This window comes from Coturnix japonica, chromosome 2 (genome assembly GCF_054131305.1).
Source record: "Coturnix japonica strain WE chromosome 2, WE-NBRP24, whole genome shotgun sequence".
Taxonomy (NCBI): Eukaryota; Metazoa; Chordata; class Aves; order Galliformes; family Phasianidae; genus Coturnix; species Coturnix japonica.
In genome coordinates this window covers 1,151,963-1,172,020 of record NC_140664.1, presented here as the reverse complement: position 1 = coordinate 1,172,020, position 20,058 = coordinate 1,151,963, and the positions used below count along the sequence as shown (strand labels likewise).

Below are 20,058 nucleotides of genomic sequence, written 5' to 3'. Positions count from 1 at the left end.
ACCTGTAAACTTACGATTCTTAGCAATTAACTCTGATCTCTGCTATCAACATTTCCTACCAGACCAATCACTCACTTTCTCCAATACTTATCTCAGATGAAGAATGAGAATCAATGGACTCCTCTGTTTTGCAAAGAAAGACATTAAAAAAACTTGTCTGAAAGTTGATTCAAGAAAGAAATTAAAGTAACATTTTGAAGAATCAAATACTGAGAGTATTTACTTAGGCATTCATTGATTCTCCACTCTTTGAAATCATTTAGATGTTGTAGATTGGACCTTTCAAGTCTTTGAAGAGAGCCTCCCCTTCCCCAGAATAAACTGTTCAGTTCTTTTAGTTGTCCCTCATAGGGCATAGTCTCCAAGCCCTTCACAAGCCTTGTTCCCTTCTTTGGACCAGCTCCAGAACCTCAATGCCCTTTCTGTATTGATGTTCCCAAAACTGAACACAGTACTCGAGGTCAGGCCTCACCAATGCTGAGCACAGGGGCAAGATGACTTCCCTAGTCCTGCTCACCACACCATTCCTGACACAAGCCAGGATGCCATTGGCCTTCTTGGCCACCTTGGCACACTGCTGGCTCATATTCAGCCAACTGTCCATCAGCACACCAAGGTCCCTTTCCATCAGGCAGCTTTCCAGCCACTCCTCTCCAAGCCTGTAGGGTTGCCTGGGGTTGTTGTGACCAAAATGCATTACCTAACACCTGGCCCTATTGAAACTCATACAATTTACCTTGGCCCATTGATTCAGACCATCCAGGTCCCTCTGTAGTGCATTTCTCCCTGCTGGCAGATCAACAGTCTCTCCCAACTTGGTTTCAGTAAGCAAACTTGCTGAAGGTACACTCAGTCCACTCTTCATCCAGTCTTGCATTAGGATTGGGATTGCTCTGATTAATGTGTTAGACTTCACATTTCGCCTTTTAAAACCTAATTAGATTCACATGGGCCCACGTCTCAAGCCTCTCAAGGTTCCTTTGGATGGCATCCTTTCTCTCCAGAGTGTTGACCACACAGTTTGGTACCTGATTCCTCTTTGTTGGAATACACCTTCTGAGCTTGGAGGATCAATAAATATTACCTAGCTTTCTGGAACCTTTCCTCCAGGGTTTTATTCCATGGAACTCTATAGAGCAGACACCTGTGGAGACCAAAGTCTGTTCTTTTTAAGTCTAGGCTTGCAACCTACATGTATCCTCCTCACTGTTCTGAAGAACTCAATGTCTACCATTCAAGGTCGTCCTTGAATCATAGAATCATAGAATGGGTTGGGTTGGAAGGGACCTTTAAGATCAGCCAGTTCCAGTCCCTGTGCAATAGTCAAAGAAACCTTCCACTAGACCAGGTTGTTTAAAACCCCAGCTTTAAACATTCCAGCCTGGACTTGAATGCTTCCAGGGAGGAGGGGATGTTGAAGGGTCCCAAGATGGGCCCCTGGGGGACACAACTCATGACTGGCCTCCACCTGGACAGAGATCCACTAACAACCTGTAAGAGATTATTTGTGACATGATACCTGCCTGCTAATGGACTCTTCTGGCCCTGCATACCTAAGACCTACATCATTCTCCTGGACTCACTGTTGCTGATTGATTAGAATTTGTAATAAACTGGTTGGACCAACATTTGAACTGCTGTTTCTTAATCTCATGCCAGATATGTATATATCAAAGAACCTCTCACTGTGGTAATCAGACACAAAACACAACCCTCTGGCTGCAGCCCTCTGATTGATTATTTATCCATCAAACAGTCCAGCTTTCAAGTCCATCTCTCTCCAATTTAGAGATAAGGATGTGGTGTGAGACTGTGTTAAAGGCCTTGTGCAAGTCCAGATAGGTGACATCAGTTGTCTTTCCTTTGTCCACCAATGCCATCACTCCATCACAAAAGAACACCAGGTTGGTCTGGCATGATCTGTTACAGTAATTCTTCAACGCCCCAGTTTCCATCCTACAGTTTTTTGCTCCTTTAAGCATTTTTATATCTTCATCATCAGTACTCAGGTTTTGTTGCTGCGCTCTGCCAAGCTGCTCCCACCCACCTCCCCAGAGTTAGATGCAATTTTACAGAGCCTCTGGAGAAAAGGCAACATTCCCTGCAGCTGGTACTTACGTCAAGATATGTGTCTCCATAAGTAATGGTAAACTAAAGAGCTTGCATTGCATACAGCTGATGGCGTATTTTTCAAGGTAGTGTTATGTAAAGATCATTCCTTTCATTGCACTTCATTGTTGTTTTTTTCCTTTTTTTGAAAGCAGATAAGAAAAAAAAAAAAAATGATGCAAACACATCACAGCAAACTGCATCATTCATTTATAGCCCACTTTATTTCCCCCCTTCTTAACTCTTGTTTTTCACAAAAGGGCATAATATATAGAATAGGAAAGAAAATACAAGTGTAACAATCGAAACTGCAAGGTGAAGGCTTGATCTGTTTATTTTTCACAGTGAGTTACTGGGCATTGTGGAAATCAATATGTTTTTCCCTTGATGCTTCAATACATAGCAAAGTAGTTTTAAAACAAAACACAGCAGCACTATTGCATATTGCCTTGCAAATCTGTTAACTTTGAGCTGAGGCTCTGTGTCAGAAAGAGAACTTGGTATCAATGGAAAGAACTGGCAAGAACTGTGATCCCTTGTTATGATAAAGGTTGCAGTGACAAAAACAGCATAGGGGAAAGTCAGAAACAACCTGGCACCACTAAGTTGTGTCTTGTCATACACTTGGGTTAAAAACTGAGGTATTGTTTTCATCTGAATGGGAGAAATAACCTTCTTGCCTCACAGAATTTCATGCAAAAAGGAAGATTTTTTTTTTCCTCTTTCTGGTGGCATCTGTTATAATATATGTGGCATTCTCTCCACCTTTACTAGAAACTGATGCATTCTTATCCAGCATACAGCAACTTATTCCTCTCCTTCTTTTCCCATGGGAAAATACAAACAGTTGAATTGACGGTGATGTTTTATTTTCCATGGGAAATCTGGCTCATCAACAGCATAGCAGTCCATGTCAAAAATATCCTAGCATGGACCCAATCTTCTGCTGAGTTAATGCCCTCCTTCTAAAAATGGGTATGTTTCCATTTCTGAGTGGAAATACAAAGTGCTCTTTAATAGTTAACACTCTTTGTTGTTCCTTTTTGCTGGGTTGGCTGAGTTTTTTTGTTTTAATGAGCCTTTTTTAGCTTTGTACTGAAAGTAGAGATCTCTAGTCTCATTAGTTTGTCTAATTAACCATCCCCTTCTAACTGTCTGAGGTTCATCTAAGTTCAGGAAACCTTGAGAAAATAACTAACAGTTGCATTATCATGCAAACTTGTAAGTAGAAGTGAGCCAAATTCCTGCTTAAAAATATGTGCACCTTTTAACTGTGTAGGCAGCACGGTATTCCCCAGTGATTCAAGAATCATAAAAGCAATCCCTCTCCCTTTTACAAAGTGAGGAATTTTAAAAAGGATGTATACCAGTACACTCAGGACTCAAATCAGTCTGTAGTTAAATGGGAGATCATGTACTTATAGGAAATTTCCCAAAAATGCATTTCTGACCTTATAGAGTCATATAATTGAATTGTTAAGGTTGGAAAAGAATGCTAAGATCATCTAGTCCAGCTATCAACTCATCACCACCTATAACTAGATGAGAACCTTGTCTGGGATGGAACAGAATTGGCCAGCTCAGACCTAGTAATGATCTACACTGCCATGGAGTACACTGATATTGCTTTACCATAGGTGGAAGTCTTGGGGTCTGCTACATAAATAGAGACCTTCACTGTGGCCTATGATGGATGCAGAATTGGAATAAAGGTGGAAAGGCAGTGGTTCACTCAGTGGTAATGAGAAAGACAGACCTTCTTCAACCATCCCAGACAACCCTCTAGGACTGGATCCACTGGATTTCCTTTGGGTAATGAAGATCTACTTGTTGAACTGGTTGCTCTAGACATCCTTCGTGACCACGTGTAAACGACCAACAGAAAATACTTTCTGATCTGACACCATGGAAAACAATACAGTGATGCCTACAGAACTTAAGGTATAATTCATCACATGTTAAAGCAGACAACATCTATCCAGAAGAATAATCATTATGTTCCAGTAACTCCATGCATTATTTCTCCATGGTCTAGACAGGGATCATTGGCACTCAGATAAGATTAAGACACCCACCCTTCACAGTTCCTGTTGTGCATCCAGGGTATATGGCTTTCGTGTTTCTTCTCCTATTCCTGGCACCCAGGACTGAGCTAGTTCTTTCTATCTTTCTTTCTCCCCATTTCCCCATGCCGCTTCTTCACTTGCTGTCGTTCCCTTTCATACCTCCCTTTCTCCGCCCTTGTTTTCTCCCAGATAAATAGGAGTTGGATTTGATGATTCTCATGGGTCATCTTCCAATTCAGTATATTCTATGATTCTGTGAAATAACCGCCCCAATTACTTTTCTTCCTATCAGTCCTGCTACATGCCTCCCAAATTTGGTGTTTTTGAAGTAATTACCACAGCATTGGTGGCCTTACAAAATTCCACTTCAAAAAGGTCCCCAGTGCTCTCTTTAATTAACTTGGAATTTTGGCTGTCTCTCACAAAACTCCTCCTTAAACATCTGTGAAATCTGTCCATTCCTCATGGCACTATCTGTAGCTTTTGTCAGACTCTCCTGTTCATTTGCTATGTTCAGCAGTTTCTTGTGCCATACTGAGTAATTTCTTTGAGTGCATTCAGTTAGCTAATTCTCAGGCAAAGATTTGGTCTTCTGCTTGCATACCTTAACAGAAATTATTTAATATAAATGTTTTTTTATTTTCTTTTCTTTTGCTTCAACAGTCAAACTGACAAGTGTTTGGCTTTTCTCTCTTCCACATTTAATTTCCTATGGAGGGACTTTAAGAGAGTTGCCTTTATAAGTGCAAAATGTCTCCAAATCCTCGTGGTCTCCCATGCATAAAATTCTTTTGTTATTTACATAATTACTGTGGGTTTTGTTGTTGTTGTTCTGAATAGCATATCATATAGATTTGCATCCACAGAGTCTACTTATGCAGCATGGTGTTAGACATTTATGTGGATTAGAGGTTAAGGGATATTTTAAAACCTCTGATGATACTCTTTGCTATAGATTCTCTATAAAAATGTGAATCAACAAGAACTACTTGTTGCATGCCAGTATGTGGTTGATATTAAAGGCAAAGAGAGGATAATAATACAAAAAAGAATGATGCTGATAAGAGTAAAGCACAGTTTTAGCCCTGAGGTCAATTCTTGAGTTTCTCTTCGTTACAACTGGTGCCTGCTGGGAGGTGCTGGGAACCTTGTGACTGCTCTGATTACCCCAGTAGCCTCTATTTGGTGCTTGTAGACTGTGATACCAAGAAAAAAAGTCTTTACATCTCTTCTTCAAAAGAACATGGAAATCTGCCAATATTTACACTGTGATCTTCACACAGACGCTGAACCTTTAAGACAAAACTAGACACGTCCAAGGGAAATGAGGAGTGAGATCAACACGAGCATGGAGACCTCACCTCCCTGATAACTATAGCACAGTGGCAGTTTGAATGACTTAAAAACACAATTGCTCTTTGTTCTTATTCATAAAACAAGAATAGACTCTTTTCCCTAGACTTAACCTGCAAAAGATGGACTTGGCAATGATAAAGCTGCACCGCAAGTACTGTGTTCATTTTTTGTGACCTCACTACAAGAAAGACATTGAGGCACAGGAGCGTGTCCAGAGAAGGGCAGTGAAGCTGTGAAGGGTCTGGAGTACAAGTCTTATGAGGACCTTACAGATCCCTACAGTACCTTGATGGATGTTGTAACAAGGTGGGGATTAGCTTCTTCTCCCAAGTAACAGCAATAGGATGAGAGGTAATGGTGTAACAAGAGGGAAGACTCAGGTTGGATATTTGGAAAAAATTCTTCTCAGAAATAGTGATCAGACATTGAAACAGATTACCTAGGGTAGTGGTGGAGTCATTGTCCCTGGAGGTGTTCAAGAAATATGGAGATAAGGCACTGAGGTTTGTGGTTTAGTGGACATGGTGATGGTATGCCAGCATTTAGATTAGATGATCTCAGTGGTCTTTTCCAACCTTAACAATTCTATGGTTCTATGACTGCAAAGGCAAGTGATTTAAATAAGCCAAGCCATGCCTGATCAAGCAAGCTCTGTCTCAAGCAATAGAAGACCAGATTCTAGACCCAAGCCTCACAAGAGGTATGATGGTAACTTTGCAGCCTGAAATGTTTGAGTCAGGATTTACATGTCAGCAAAACTCTAAAGGGTCTTTTGGAGAATGAGAGAAAGATAACTTGGATTTTTCAGGCTTGAGAGTATAATTCCTATTACTTTTGAGTCTAATGTGAGGGTATGGAGAGCAGTGTTCACTTTTACTACTGATTCAGGGCAGTTAAATGTTTTCCAGAGAGCAAGATTTTAAATACTCTGTAGTTAGAGGAAGTTGGTGTTTGTAACATCTGGATTCCTGCAGGTTCATTTTCTGCTTTCCCTTCAAACATACTTTTTAGGAAAATGTAAAGACAAATAAGCTGCAACTCACTTCTATACGCTACTGAAGGTAGAGACAGTTCCATAAACACATGTAAGTGATTCTAAAATTATTCAGGTGTCTAAGTAGAAATGAGGGAGTAATATATTCCAGGAAAACTGTCTGGTCTTCTTTTAACTCTAATTATAGAGCTTTATAGAATCACAGAATTAGAATTACCCAGGTTGGAAAAGACCTCAAAGATCATCAATCCAACCACAGCCTAACCATAGTACCCTAACTCTAACAACAATCCTCTGCTAAATCATATCCCTGAGCACCTTCCTATGGTTAAGCCCATTTCCTCTGACCTGCGATACATTATAGCTCCATTATCTCCCACCATACCAGTACCAGGATACTACCTGCAGCTTCACTGAATAATGTCATCTTGAAACATTTTTTAAAGTTATTCTCCCAAAACAGACCTGTAAATCGTATTTTTAGAAACACAGATGAATCCAGGCATGCTGCAATATCAGAATATTCTTCTCTGTTTTCCACACCCCTCATGCTTTGAGAAGGGTTGCAGTTGCTTTGTGAACACTGACGCAACACGATGATTACATCGTTGTGATCTTACTAAGGGAGCGTCATAACCCCAGATGCACTCCCCCAGGTTTTGCATCAGAATTGCCCCCTGTTCTCCTGACTCCAAAAGTACTGACACTTCTCGCTTTCCTCAAGAGTGTAGATTTATGCTTCATTTGTACACACTTCGCTCTATGATGACAGATCTCCTTGGCTCCTAGGAGAAAGCCTTTATGAGAAATGTCAGTAAGCCATAATGATTTACTCATATGTTAACACTAGTAAAGAAATTCCTCCTCTGTCTTTTATTTCCTGCGTTACAGTAGCAATCATTTTCATATTCATTTTTCCATAAACATTGGTTTTCTAGTCACTGGGCTGTGCAGCATATGCTTTATGCAGGACAGTAAATAATAGATAGGTACACTCACATAGATTGGGCAGAGCTAACCCGTGTGTTAATGATGGATTGGAAGGGATCTCAAAGAGCATCTAGTTCCAACCCCCCTGCAGTAAGCCAACCACTAGATCAAGCACCAGCTAAGGCTGCCCAGGGCCTCATCCAACATGGCATCCATGTCTCTAGGCAGCCTGTTTCAGCATCTCACCACACTTTCAGTGCAAAATTTCCTCCTAACATCTAGCTGAAATCTCCTCTCTTTTAATTTAAAGGCATACCCCCTTGTCCTATCACTATTTTCCTGTGTAAAATTCTTGATTCCCCTCATGTATGTAAGTTCCCTTTGCTTACTGGAGGGCCTCAGAGAGGTCTCCCTAAAGCCTATTCTCCTCCAAGCTAAACAAGACCAACTCCCTCAACCGTTCTTCATAGGAGAGGTACTCCAGTCTTCTGATCATCTTCGTGGTCCTTCTCTGGCCCCTCACTAAAATCCCTGCATCTTTTCTGTGATGGAGTGCTGATTTCTGAAGGATCTGCCCTTCCTACCGCACCAAAATACAGGACAGGGAGGCAGGATGAATTTCACAGCAAAGCCACAGCACAGACCAAAACGGATAAGGGGTAAGCCAGCTCCCAGGTGACAGCAAGACCAAGATCAAAGGGTTTAATCCCCTTTGGAGAATTAGCAAAGAAATGACAGATAAACAGAGGATTTGTTTTAAAGGAAAAGCCCTCAAAGTTCAACCAAGGATGCCCCAGCACCTTTATCTTACATTTTCCAGAAGGCTCGGGTGTTTCCTATTTGTTGCAAACTTCATGCACTTATCCAGATTTCTCTAGGACATCCAGAGGAGAAAGTTCCTTCTGTGCTGCTGGCACTTCAGGAGGACGAACAGCAAAGATCCAGCAAGCCAAAAGGATGATGCTTGTAAGTGTAGTTACCTCCTGGGAAACCCAGTGCTCAAGATGCATCTGGGATGCATTGAGCTACGGCCAGGCACTCTGTTTGGAGGGGTTAATAGCTTGCTGCTCAAGTAAATGGAAGAAACGCTGGATTAACTGAGGCTCTGAAGGAATAATAAAATCCAGAAACTCTTATTTGAGCATCACAGGGGAAAAGCTGTCTTTGAGAAAAATGTGGTAATTTTGCACAGGGAAAGGTGTTAATTAAAGCCACAGTGACTCCTGCTAAAGCCACAGTAAGGTACAAGCAGATGAGAGACACTTCAAGGACATTTGTTTGCCTCATTACTAACACAATTTGTTGCTTTTAAAGTCACTCTGATAGCTTGTTGGCTTTTTTCTAACTAATTTCAGTGGAAAGAGGATTAATGGAAAGAGGCTTCCATGTGAATGCCATGCTTCCTGCTGAGAAACCTTTTTCTAAGCTTGGCCATTGGAAATGGTGAAGGGAAGGGAAGGGAAGGGAAGGGAAGGGAAGGGAAGGGAAGGGAAGGGAAGGGAAGGGAAGGGAAGGGAAGGGAAGGGAAGGGAAGGGAAGGGAAGGGAAGGGAAGGGAAGGGAAGGGAAGGGAAGGGAAGGGAAGGGAAGGGAAGGGAAGGGAAGGGAAGGGAAGGGAAGGGAAGGGAAGGGAAGGGAAGGGAAGGGAAGGGAAGGGAAGGGAAGGGATCATTTGGGTGAGACTAAAAAAAACATCAGTCTTGATTTTTGCCTCATAATGTCCTTCACCTAAAGAATACGAAGTTCTGATCTGGCACAAGCTAGAGGAGCTAAGCTCAGTGTCTGATTTTTCACCTTCTGCAAGATTATTGGAAGGAGAGAGTCTACAATACCCCAAGCTGAATAAAGCACGGCTACTCTCTACACACATATATATTTATAAATAGATATATGCATACATAGATATATATGCACACATAGATCTAAATATACATACGCAGAAAATGTTCGCAAAAGGGAGAAGATGGTTCTTAGTCATACCATTCTGGCATACCAGAAGGTTGCATGACTGCAACTTTCTCCCATGCTTGAAAGGGAATGCTGTCCCACTGAGAATGGTCCAACCTGCTATCACACCACTCACTGATGTTTTACACCTTCTAGCCTAAAGACAGCTAAGATCATTGCAGGGTGTCATGCATCTCTGTGTACCTCTGGAAAAGCAGATGGAATGATGTAAGTTGAAAAGATAATGTAGAATAAACAGCATTTTCTGGTATAATTCAGTTTTTAAAGTAGCCCTAGCTATGGATGTGTTAAATGCCAAGGACAGCACAGTCAAGCTCAGAAGACAATCATGTGGCTAGTAAAATGTCATGTCAATTGAAAAATGGTTTTCTGACTAAATGCTGAGGGGAAAAACAAAGGACTGAGGTGGACTTGCAAAGAGCTTGGAGGAAGGTGCAGCTTGGCCTCTACAGAGAACTGCAGAGTGATAGGGGACTAGATGCATTTCAAGCCTGGACTGATCTCTCTCCTCTCTTCATTTATTTCACTGCAGAGAGCTAGCTGATAAGGAACTTCTTCCTGATAAGAAAAAGGATTAAGAGGGGATCTCTTCCACAGATCAGCCATCAGCTCATTTTAGTCTTCCACAGAAACTAGTCTCAGAGCCCTTTCTAAGCCTTCTTCCTCATCAAATGTGCCTACCTGGCTCTGGATGAAAGCCCAAACCTTAGTATTTAAGCTACTGAACTGTTCAGGAGAGAATTAGAAGTGATTTTAGGATCCCATAACCAGTTCTGCTCCCAGCGACACTCATTATCCATTGCTGCTTTCAGGTCACAGGTGCAAAGCAACTTAGTCTGACTCCAACATTTGCCATCTGGCATCTACCAAAAAACTGAGAAACAGCAAATGGTGTGCAAGGACAGGTCACTGAGGGTACAACACAGGTTCTGTGTTGATATCTGTCACAACTATAGCAGTCTCAGGCTTTCAGGATGTAAGCAAAGATTCTTGATGCTATCACTTATAATGCAGGTGGTGCTGCTGAATTTACTTGTGGAAGGGAATCCATTCATCACTGGAGTACCACAAGATTAATGGGGCGGGTACTTTCAGACATTAATAAATGTAGAATCATGGAATCATAGAAAAAAAAACAAATCTTCTTTTTAAAATGTTGGAAAGCCTTCTATGGTTGGGGCAATCATTGCTTATCAAAGCAGTTCTTATCAGATATCCATTCACACTGCTTTCTGCTACATCCTGTAGGATTTATTTCCTTCTTTTAATACAAAGTAAATTTTCTGGTTCAAATCAAGAATGACCATTTTCACCTGTCATTAAGAGAGAGGTTAATTGTCCACCAAAGGACAAAGACTCTAATGACTATTTCCAATTATGTATGTCAGAAACAGTCTGTTCATGTGGGAAGTTATTTATTGTTTCATATACACTGAGGCTAGAAAATATGGAATAATACAATCATAAAGTCATTGGAATTGGAAGGGACCCTTAAAGACCATCTGGTCCAACTCCCCTGCAATGAACAGGAACACCTGCAGGTTGCTCAAAACCCCATTCAGGTTGACCTTGAAGGTCACTGGGGATGGGGCATCCACCACCTCTCAGGGCAACCTATATCATTTGTTGAGTCTCCAAGTTGACAGTAGACAAAAAGGAGTGTCTAAGAGGCAGAGGACACGCACAAGTTGCCCAAAGTAGTTGTCTATTCTTTCTCCTTAAAGATCTTTAGAAGCCACTTGGACGTGGGCCTCGGCATCTTACTGTAGGTGACCTTACTTCATGAAGCTTTGAACCAGATAGACATAGAGGTTCCTGCAAACCTCAATCATCAATCAAAATGTGTGCATTTCCAACTCAGAGTATCTGAATGCAGACAAACAATTCCTTATTAATATTTGTCATTTGTTCGTGTATTATTTATCATAGAGTATCATTTATTAATGCAAATTTTAACAACAGATCCCAGACTGAGGAACTGCATGTTCTAGGGAGTGATTTAGTGTCTGAGAGTGCAAAAAGTGCAGGGACAGTGAAGGCTGGAGGGCTCTATCCTTAATGCTTACTGGTTCATAATGGTTATTCAGCATATATGTGATCTTTTTGTAAGTGAGAAGATGGGTGGAGAGGAAAGTCACGAGGTTTGTTACTGACTCTGCTGGGTGACACTGAGCAGATGATTCCTGTATTTCCTGCAAATCCTTTTTCCGATGCAGAACATTTTTTACAGCATTTGGGGCAGCACTGATATGAAGTCATTTAGAAAGGGTTCCTTGTTTTTCTGCTATAGCAAAAACCTTCTGTGTTTGCTCAGCAATGAGCTCAACAGGATTTTGATCCATGGTTAAGCATCCAAGTTCTGGCATAAGAGCAGGAACAAATACAGAGGAGGATCTGAGCACTGCTCATACTCCCTTTATAACTGAAAGCATAGGTGACCCCTGTGACCTAAGAATTACATCCAGAATTATTACACAAAGACATCGCCTCTGGCACAAGATGTCAGGTTTTTTTCACACAACACACAGTTAAGCTGTGAAATTCCTGCCACAGGGTGTTGCATAGACTTGAAGAGTTTAAAAAGTAATTGAATAATTTCCTGGGGGAGGAAAGTAGGGGCTATAAATACAGGACTACAAAAGACAAAAATTCCACATCTGTGTTGGAAGACTCTGGACCATGGACGTTCAGACATGAGGAAAGTGCTCGAGGGGGATTTATCACTACATACTCAGTCAGTTGTTATAACCTTTCCCACACAACTGCTCTTATTTCTTGAAGATATTGGATATGGGTTTATTGGCCTTTTTTACTCATCTTGTACAGATATGCTTATCTGTATTCTTATGGTCACTCATGACCTGCAGGTGTGTTGGGACACAGGGAAGGCCAATAGTTAGACTTCTTTACCTTCTGCCTTTGCAGAAGGTGCACTTCAGGGATTATCTCACCATTCAAAGTGACTCATCATCTCTTCATAGAACCTGGTCACCTCTTCTGTTAGCATTCTGGAGAAAAATTCTGGGTTAACAGGTTCACAACTCGTGGATTTTCCTTGTTAGCAAAGAGTGCTAAATATGGACCCCCTGGAGGCCTCTTCTAAAGCTGCCTTTGTGTCTGTAGATACTTCTGTCCCTTTGATATATCAGTGCTTTGATGTCAGAAAGGATGGCAGACTCACTTTCAGCCCTGCCCTAATCAATTGGTCTGTTAAGAGGGGGTAGTGGCACCATCGGTCCCAAAGAATGGTAAGTGTTCAAGATGTTTTATCATGATTTGTGAAATCTACCAGCAATGGGAATTGATATGAACCCTACACTCAGGTATCTTGAACATACACTTATGCTGGTTTTGCAGATTTAAGTTTATTAGAATGGATTTGAATGAGCTAATCCGAACAGAAAGTCAATAAACAGGAAACTCACAATGAAATAAATCCCACCTTAACTTCATGTCTTGAGAGATGGAGACGTGTCCAGGAACATTATGACAAGGTGTATCTCTGTAGCAAACCCCAGGTAGGATAATTTCTGAACTGCTAAACATTTTAAAAGCTCACATGTGTATCCACAGGTTTTTATGTTGTGTTTTGTTTTTCCTAGAATGCCCAAGTGGGTGTCCTGGCAATTGCAAATCAATTATTAGTTAATCTCTTATCCTTTTCCAGTTTTCAATGAAGAGATAATACAAATTTCCAAATGAATAGCAGTTCTTCATTCTAATTACTTCACTGGTGTTTCTGGGGAACCTTAACTAAGATTCCTTGCTATCTCCTTATGTCCTTCCATCTTTTTCTGCTACCACCACTCTTGTCCTGCACTGCTGTACATTGAAAGATGTACAAAATTTAGGTTGGCTTTTAGGACAAATTTCTTCTCAGCAATAGTGGTGAAGTATTGAAACAGGCTGCCCAGGAAGGTGATGAAGTCACCATCCCTGGAGGTGTTCAAGAAACATGGAGTTGATGTAGCACTGAGGGATGTGTTTTACTGGGCATGGGGGTGATGGGTTAGTAGTTGGGTTGGATGATCTTTTCCAACTTTAATCATTCTATGATTCTATGCAGTCTCTTCACCTTGCATCTATAAGTCTACTATCACCTCCTGGCCCACTTCCAGTACAGAATAGTGATTCTATCCCACCATAAGGAATTCTTATGCCACGGCAGCAAAGCCACTTCTACAGAACACAATGATAGTAGCTTAACATCTATGCAGATAACACAGGTTTTCAGTCTTTCACTCAGAGATGCCATCTGTCACTGGCACCATGTAAAAGAAACATGTTCTGGTACTCATCATAGTACCTCTCTGGGAGTGCAAAATTATCATTTCACAGATGTGGCCAACTGTGTTTTGTGAGGAGTTGCATATAACTAAAGGTAAATATCACTATTACTAAAGAAACAAGAAGTTGCGGATTAAATCTACCTTTGCTTAGCTTTGCATTTAGTAATTATTTTACCACTGTGCCTTTTGCATTACTTCCAGTTGAAATAATATGTGTCAGTTCCAGCTACATGCTAAGTCCAATGCAAGCAAAGCCCATAAAAACCAGCCTGGTCCATATTATAAGCAACCATAGACATGTTCGTGTATCTACCCTTGTAATTCCTGCTGCCTGGGGAGATGTAAAAAAGCATTTTGAATTTAAGGAAGTCTGTTAATGGACGGGATGGATGGGAAGATGATTTTTGAGCTGAGAAAAGCCAAGGGGTTCCATTCCTGCTCTGAGAAAAACCTTTTCCTGGTCTAACACATCCTTTTCCAAAGCACTGGCATTTCCAAGAGCAGGCCTTTGAAAATCACATTCTTAATTACACCTTCTCTTCCACAAAATACATTCTTTCATATCTAAAGGGGGGCTATAAGAAAAAAGGGGACAGACTCTTTAGCAGAGTCTGTTGTAATAGAACAAGAGGAAATGCTATCTAGCTAAAATAGAGGGGATTTAGACTGGATATAAGAAGGTTGTTTACAATGAAGGTAGAGAAGCACTGGCAGAGGTTGCCCAGAGTGATGGAGAATGCCTCATCTTTGCAGACATTCAAGGTCAAACTGGATAGAGCTCTGATCACCTTGATCAAGCTGTAGGTGTCAATTTCCACTGCAGGGGAGTTGAACTAGATAACCTTTAAGGGTCCCTTCCATCTCAAATGGTTCTATGATTCTGTGAGATCTTGCTTTCCAAGCCTTCCACATTTTTTACATTACTTGACATTTCTAGAAGTGTAAAATCTGAGAAAAGCACCCAAATGTTCCCATCAAACTATTTATTTTTCCTTTTATCTGTATGTGAATTCATGGAAATACTGAAGGAAAAACCCTGCGCATCCAGAACTAATCAACTCCCTTTAACAGTCAGTCTTTGAGTAAATTTGTGCCTCTAATTTCAGGTTTTAGGGATGAAATGAGTAAATTCTACTATAGGAGAGTAGCTCTCACCTGTCCAGGAACATATTTTCTTAACATTTCCTTGAAAAGTAATTTCCCATCCTCAGAAATAACAAAATAAAACATACAGTTTTCAATTTTTGTATCTGTTCTTTTAAAAGTAAATACTATGAAGAAGTGGAAAGAAGCGTGTTAAAGTCTGCATGTCTTTTAAATGCTCGTCATTTGTACCATATAGCAGGGCAATCGCCTGTAAGCAATTTCTACTGCGCTACAGAAGCTGATAAACACCTATTTGCTATGAGTTATTTCAAATGACATTCCGTAAACTCTCAGTGATCCATCAGGGCTCTCTAATGCACTGATTCCTCGGCTCATCCTTTTTGTGAAAAAGCAATAAATAAATCAGCATTTGGGGTGAATTGAATACTCGTGAGTGACTCCAGACATAGAATATCCTGCGAATCAAAGAATATCCCAAGTCGGAAGGGACTCATAAGGATAAACAGGTCCTACTCCAGTTCATAGCAACTGAGTGTTGCTTGAGATCTGCTGAGAGTTAAATCTCTGCTAATGATATTGATCAGTGACATCATGAAAATGTACTTCAGGGGTGGCCAATGATGTCTCCATCTCTTATAGTCAGGGATACTAACTCCAGAGATGGATCATTTCCAACTAAGAGATTCCCAACAGATATTTTTTCCCCAGAAGTAACTCCCCTACATGAGAAGAGGTAAGACCTTCAGGACAAAGGATATCTTTTTGAGCAGAAAACTTTGTAGCAGGCACATTCCTCTCTGCCTCTACAGATATGCTTTCTCAATGTCATAGACATTAGAAGAGGTTGAGACTTCTTCCCTGTCTTTCCTAAAAGCTTGGATAAAATCTATGCAGATATACTTTACTTATCTCCTCTAGTAATACAGAAATTGGGTCCTTTACATAGATAGGGAGATTTCTTTACAGATCTGGAGCATTAGCAGTGCTGAATGTATGCAAGCAATATTTTTAGAGTCTTTGGATTTGCTTCTGCTTCCATGCAAATTTCAAATCATAAACACAGGTCCATCTTCAATCAACACATTCTGATGCGTGTTTGTAGGACAGAGGAACTCAAAACTTCAATTAGTACTGAAGCAAGAAGCTGTCAGTAAAAAATAAAAGCCAGTCTCTTAGAATTATAACAACCTAATCATTGTTGATTAGAAGTGTTATTATGATTGCTTTCTGGGTGGGAAATGGAAACAGAGAGGCTATGTCTGTCCTGAAACAGCCCTGAGACTCCTGGAGCGAGTGGCATCAGCCCAGTGTGTTCCACACTTCATCCACTTACACTTATTTCCATGCTTGTGTGGTAGTGTCATTGGGCATCCTCATTGCCTCTTCCACAATGAATCCACAGGGCTCTTGGAAAGTTGCTCTGACTCCATCTGTACCTGCTGGCTCAAAATCAACAAGGCAATCAAGACCAGTTTGAAGCCCAGGGCTATTTTCTTCTAACAGTAAAGTCTAAGAGGTGAGGTTCACTCGCTCTCTGCTGCCAGTAGAGAAAAGGGGCATGCATTCATGAGCATATAGACCTCTGTGAGTCCTGAGATCCTTGGAGTGGTCCATAGCTGTTCTACAGTAGCATATCACAAAGTCACAGAATCATAAAATTGTTAAGATTGGAAACAACCACTAAGATCACTAAATCGTATCTCTCAGTGCCACATCTACCTTTTCTTGAAGACCTCCAGGGACAGTGACCACCTCCCCAAAACTGGTTAAGACTCACCTGTTCTAAAATATCATTTGCTCATCTCCTGAAATACATCTGTGCCTTTCATTCATTGTCCATCTCATATAAACATAAACCTCAAATTTTGCCTAAGGTTTTTACAGGTCTTCCTATTCTCCTTTCCTGCAATCATTTGAATATCCTCCCCCTCCGTTCCCCTTGGCAAAAAGCAGGGCAATCCAGCCACTGTTCTAACAGGAGTTTCACTGGCTCCTTGCCTTTTACCTGGCTTTGCCTCCAATCAGGTGATACAATGGTCTTGCTCAAAAGTCACACCCTCGGCAAAATGTATTATGCAGACAGTGACAGACACAAAAAGGCACGAGTATGTTGTTAGTTGTCAATTTAAGCAGCCCTTTCACTGCAGCTCTTAACACCTATTTCGGTTGCCAGGCACTGAACAAGCCACATCATAAAGATGCAAAGTGACTTGACAGCTCCAGGGCTACTTCATAATGTTTGTTGGTGGGACCGGGGAAGATGGTCCTTGCTGCTGAGCCACAGGAAAACATTTCTCCCTAGGACTGGTTGCTCTAGAAGGTTGGATATTAGGGAAGAAAATGATTTTCAAAGAGTGGTAATGCATTGGAACAGGCTGTCCAGCGAAGTGCTGAATTCACCATCCCTGGAGCTGTATAAGGAAAGGGTAAGGGTAAGAAAAGGGTATTTGTGCTACTTGGAAACTTGGTTAGTGGCCGTGGTGGGGATGGGCTGGCAGTTGGATTTGATCTTAGAGGTTCTTTCCAATACAGATGATTCTACAATTCTATGAAAAGGCTCTGAACACATGAGGAACAGTCTCCGTAGCCAATCTGTGCAGGTGGAGGAACAGTTAATTGCAAAGAAATAGGAATTCTGCCTATACTATAGCAGGAAGGGTTCTGAATAGAAGATCCAGACACTAGTATACATAATCATCCATTCTACAAGCAATGAAGAAGCAGCAGGGTCTTAGAGGGGTGGGAAATCTTCCACTCACCTGGTTATAACTGGCTGTGGAAACAAGGGACAGTAACTCATAGGTGGCATGGACAAGTGTGGACCTTCAGGAGCTCTTCATAGTGATGCAAAGGGGACATATGAGCTCTGCTCCTCACCAAATGTACAAGAAACAAGTTCCTCTGTGTACACACACGTGCATTTCTGCCAGACTTACTGCTCAGAACCTTTGGCATGGACACATTTACCTGTGCAATTACATACTACCCCTTAAGCAAGCAGCAAGCACAATTTAAAAGACACTATGAGGGGAAAAATTACCCAGGCAAGAAATGACACCATTTTACTTTGCTGTCCAGGAATAAATAAATTCACAGTGTTCTCAAATGTGTTCCCAAAGCACTGACTGCTGAAAGGAAGATGGTTCTGAAAGTCACAACAGAAAATAAAGTGACAATTGGTTCCATAGGGACTTCACTGTCCCTGCATTAATTAGCATGGGGAAAATTACTTTGACTTCCTCTATACCCATTGTGAGCCACTGTTGTAAGCAAATATTTTTCTAGCAGATACTGTTGTAATGAAGGAGAATGCTGCTTTCCTGCAGGAAGACATATAGATAAGGCCTCACTTCCAACCATCAGGGATCCCAAAGATCAGCTTCCCAGAAACTTAGATAAATGAGTTTCTCTGCTCCCTATTAAATGTAATTGATATTTTCTCACCTGTTTTACTTTTATACTTTGCTGCCATCATCTGTACTGTGCTGAAACTGCATCCTACTTTTGACCATACAGACCAAATTCCTTTCTAAATTGTTCTCCCATCTTTTGGGGGGGGATGCTATTGATGTATTTGCTTCCCAGGGCAGCATTATTACTTATTACACAAAGGATGGACATCCCAGTGTCCAGCAGCATCTCTTTTGGGTAGTGTCACCTCTGTGTTTGCAAGACACAAATGGGAACAGTTTGAGAGATCCAGTTGCAAAGATCCTTTCATGTACAAACATGAGAATATATGTGATATCCCCATGGACCATATTCACCGACTGTCATCCCAATTATACTACGAGGTGAATATCTGCTTTCTCTGACAACAATATACAGCTTTTCAGAGCAGCACAGAGGCAGTTGAAGTCCAACTCACCACAGGGGCAAATCATGGCAGGGCTCTAGGTAGCAACTTAATTGACTTCAGGCTGTTTCATTCATTAGTTCAGCCAGAGGATGCACAATGAGTAAAACCTTGCTGCCTATACCAAACAAAAGCATTTTCCACCTCTCTTCAAACAGCTTCCACAATGAAAGGCAGTGATTCATCCAACCCCACTGTGTTTTTATCCATCTCTTACATCTGGGGCACATAACATTAGAGCCAACAGAAGCTACTGTTCAAGCAGTGAATCTTTGAACCACAGAAGAAGAGTTCAGCTCAGAGTTATTAGCATCAGACTTGAAGCCAAGCAAAGCACATCCAGACATTTACAGCACAGAGGCCATCCTGCTTCCACATAGACAAGTATGAATGATTCTTCTGGAGGCAAAAATCCCAACCAGACTGCATAAACCCAGAACTGAGGTACTACTGAACTCAGGCCATAACTAATGCCATGCTGTCCAAGTGAAATGAAGAGCCCGACACAGGAAGGAAATAGCTGGAAACAAAAGGATTCCCCTTTCTCGAATCTGTAATAATTCAAACTAAACCTGAATTCTGCTAATAACGTAGCAACATTTATACACTACTTTGAAACAATTCACCATAAAGCATGAACGTGACCTCAGTTTCCCTCTGTCTTCTTTTAGCTGGAGATAATTGCTAGCCCTTCATCCATTACTGAAGGACTCCTACATGTTTTTAGGAATGATCCAGTCATAGCAAACTTGGTGTTGTGCCCAATGGAGGTCTCTCCAGCCAACAAACAGAGTCTCTACCAGGTAAAGCCTTCTCTTTCATGAAGTCTCATTTCAGAGCCTCCTCTACTTCCCTTATCCTCCTCATTAGGAAGGATCAGAGCTGCACATACAATCCCATCAGTTCCAACTTAAATGACCGTTTTATATCCTCATGCTTCATTGCAGTATCCTCTTCTTCCTTAATGTCTGTTTTGAACTTCAGAACTACCAGGCTTTGACCCTAACAAATCCATCACAGCCATTTGTAGGTCTGATCTGAAGTTTCCAAACTGAAAGCTGATGCCAGCTTCATTTTACTTTTGTACAAATGAATTCTATGCTATACAGGCAGAGCCATCTATATCTATGTCTACATCAACATCAACATCTGCATCTGTGTCTACATTTGCATCTATGTCTACAACCTAACATCTCAAAAGAAAATATAACTCAAATGTGTCTTGTTGGTGCAGTTCCTGGTGTGATCTGCATTGTAAATCTCACAGATGACTTGTATTAGCATAGTTAGCATCGGTGCTGTTTTCAAATGGGATGAATTTCACCTGCAAATAAAGGCTGTGTGTCTAAGGTCCTGTCGACAGCTCTGCCAACTGGTACAACTT

General features: G+C 41.2%; 1 long non-coding RNA gene across 11 annotated transcripts in view; it reads left to right on the top strand.

Moving 5' to 3' along the window:
• LOC146761657 (uncharacterized) overlaps positions 1-20,058 on the top strand; it is a 112,252-nt gene that overhangs the window by 72,608 nt on the left and 19,586 nt on the right. Inside the window, exon 5 of one of the 11 annotated variants that reach the window (XR_014942366.1) lies at positions 3,747-4,050. The exons of the other annotated variants lie outside the window; for them this stretch is intronic. This is a non-coding gene — a long non-coding RNA (uncharacterized LOC146761657). The remainder of the gene's footprint in view (positions 1-3,746; positions 4,051-20,058) is intronic. 11 annotated transcript variants of the gene reach the window in all.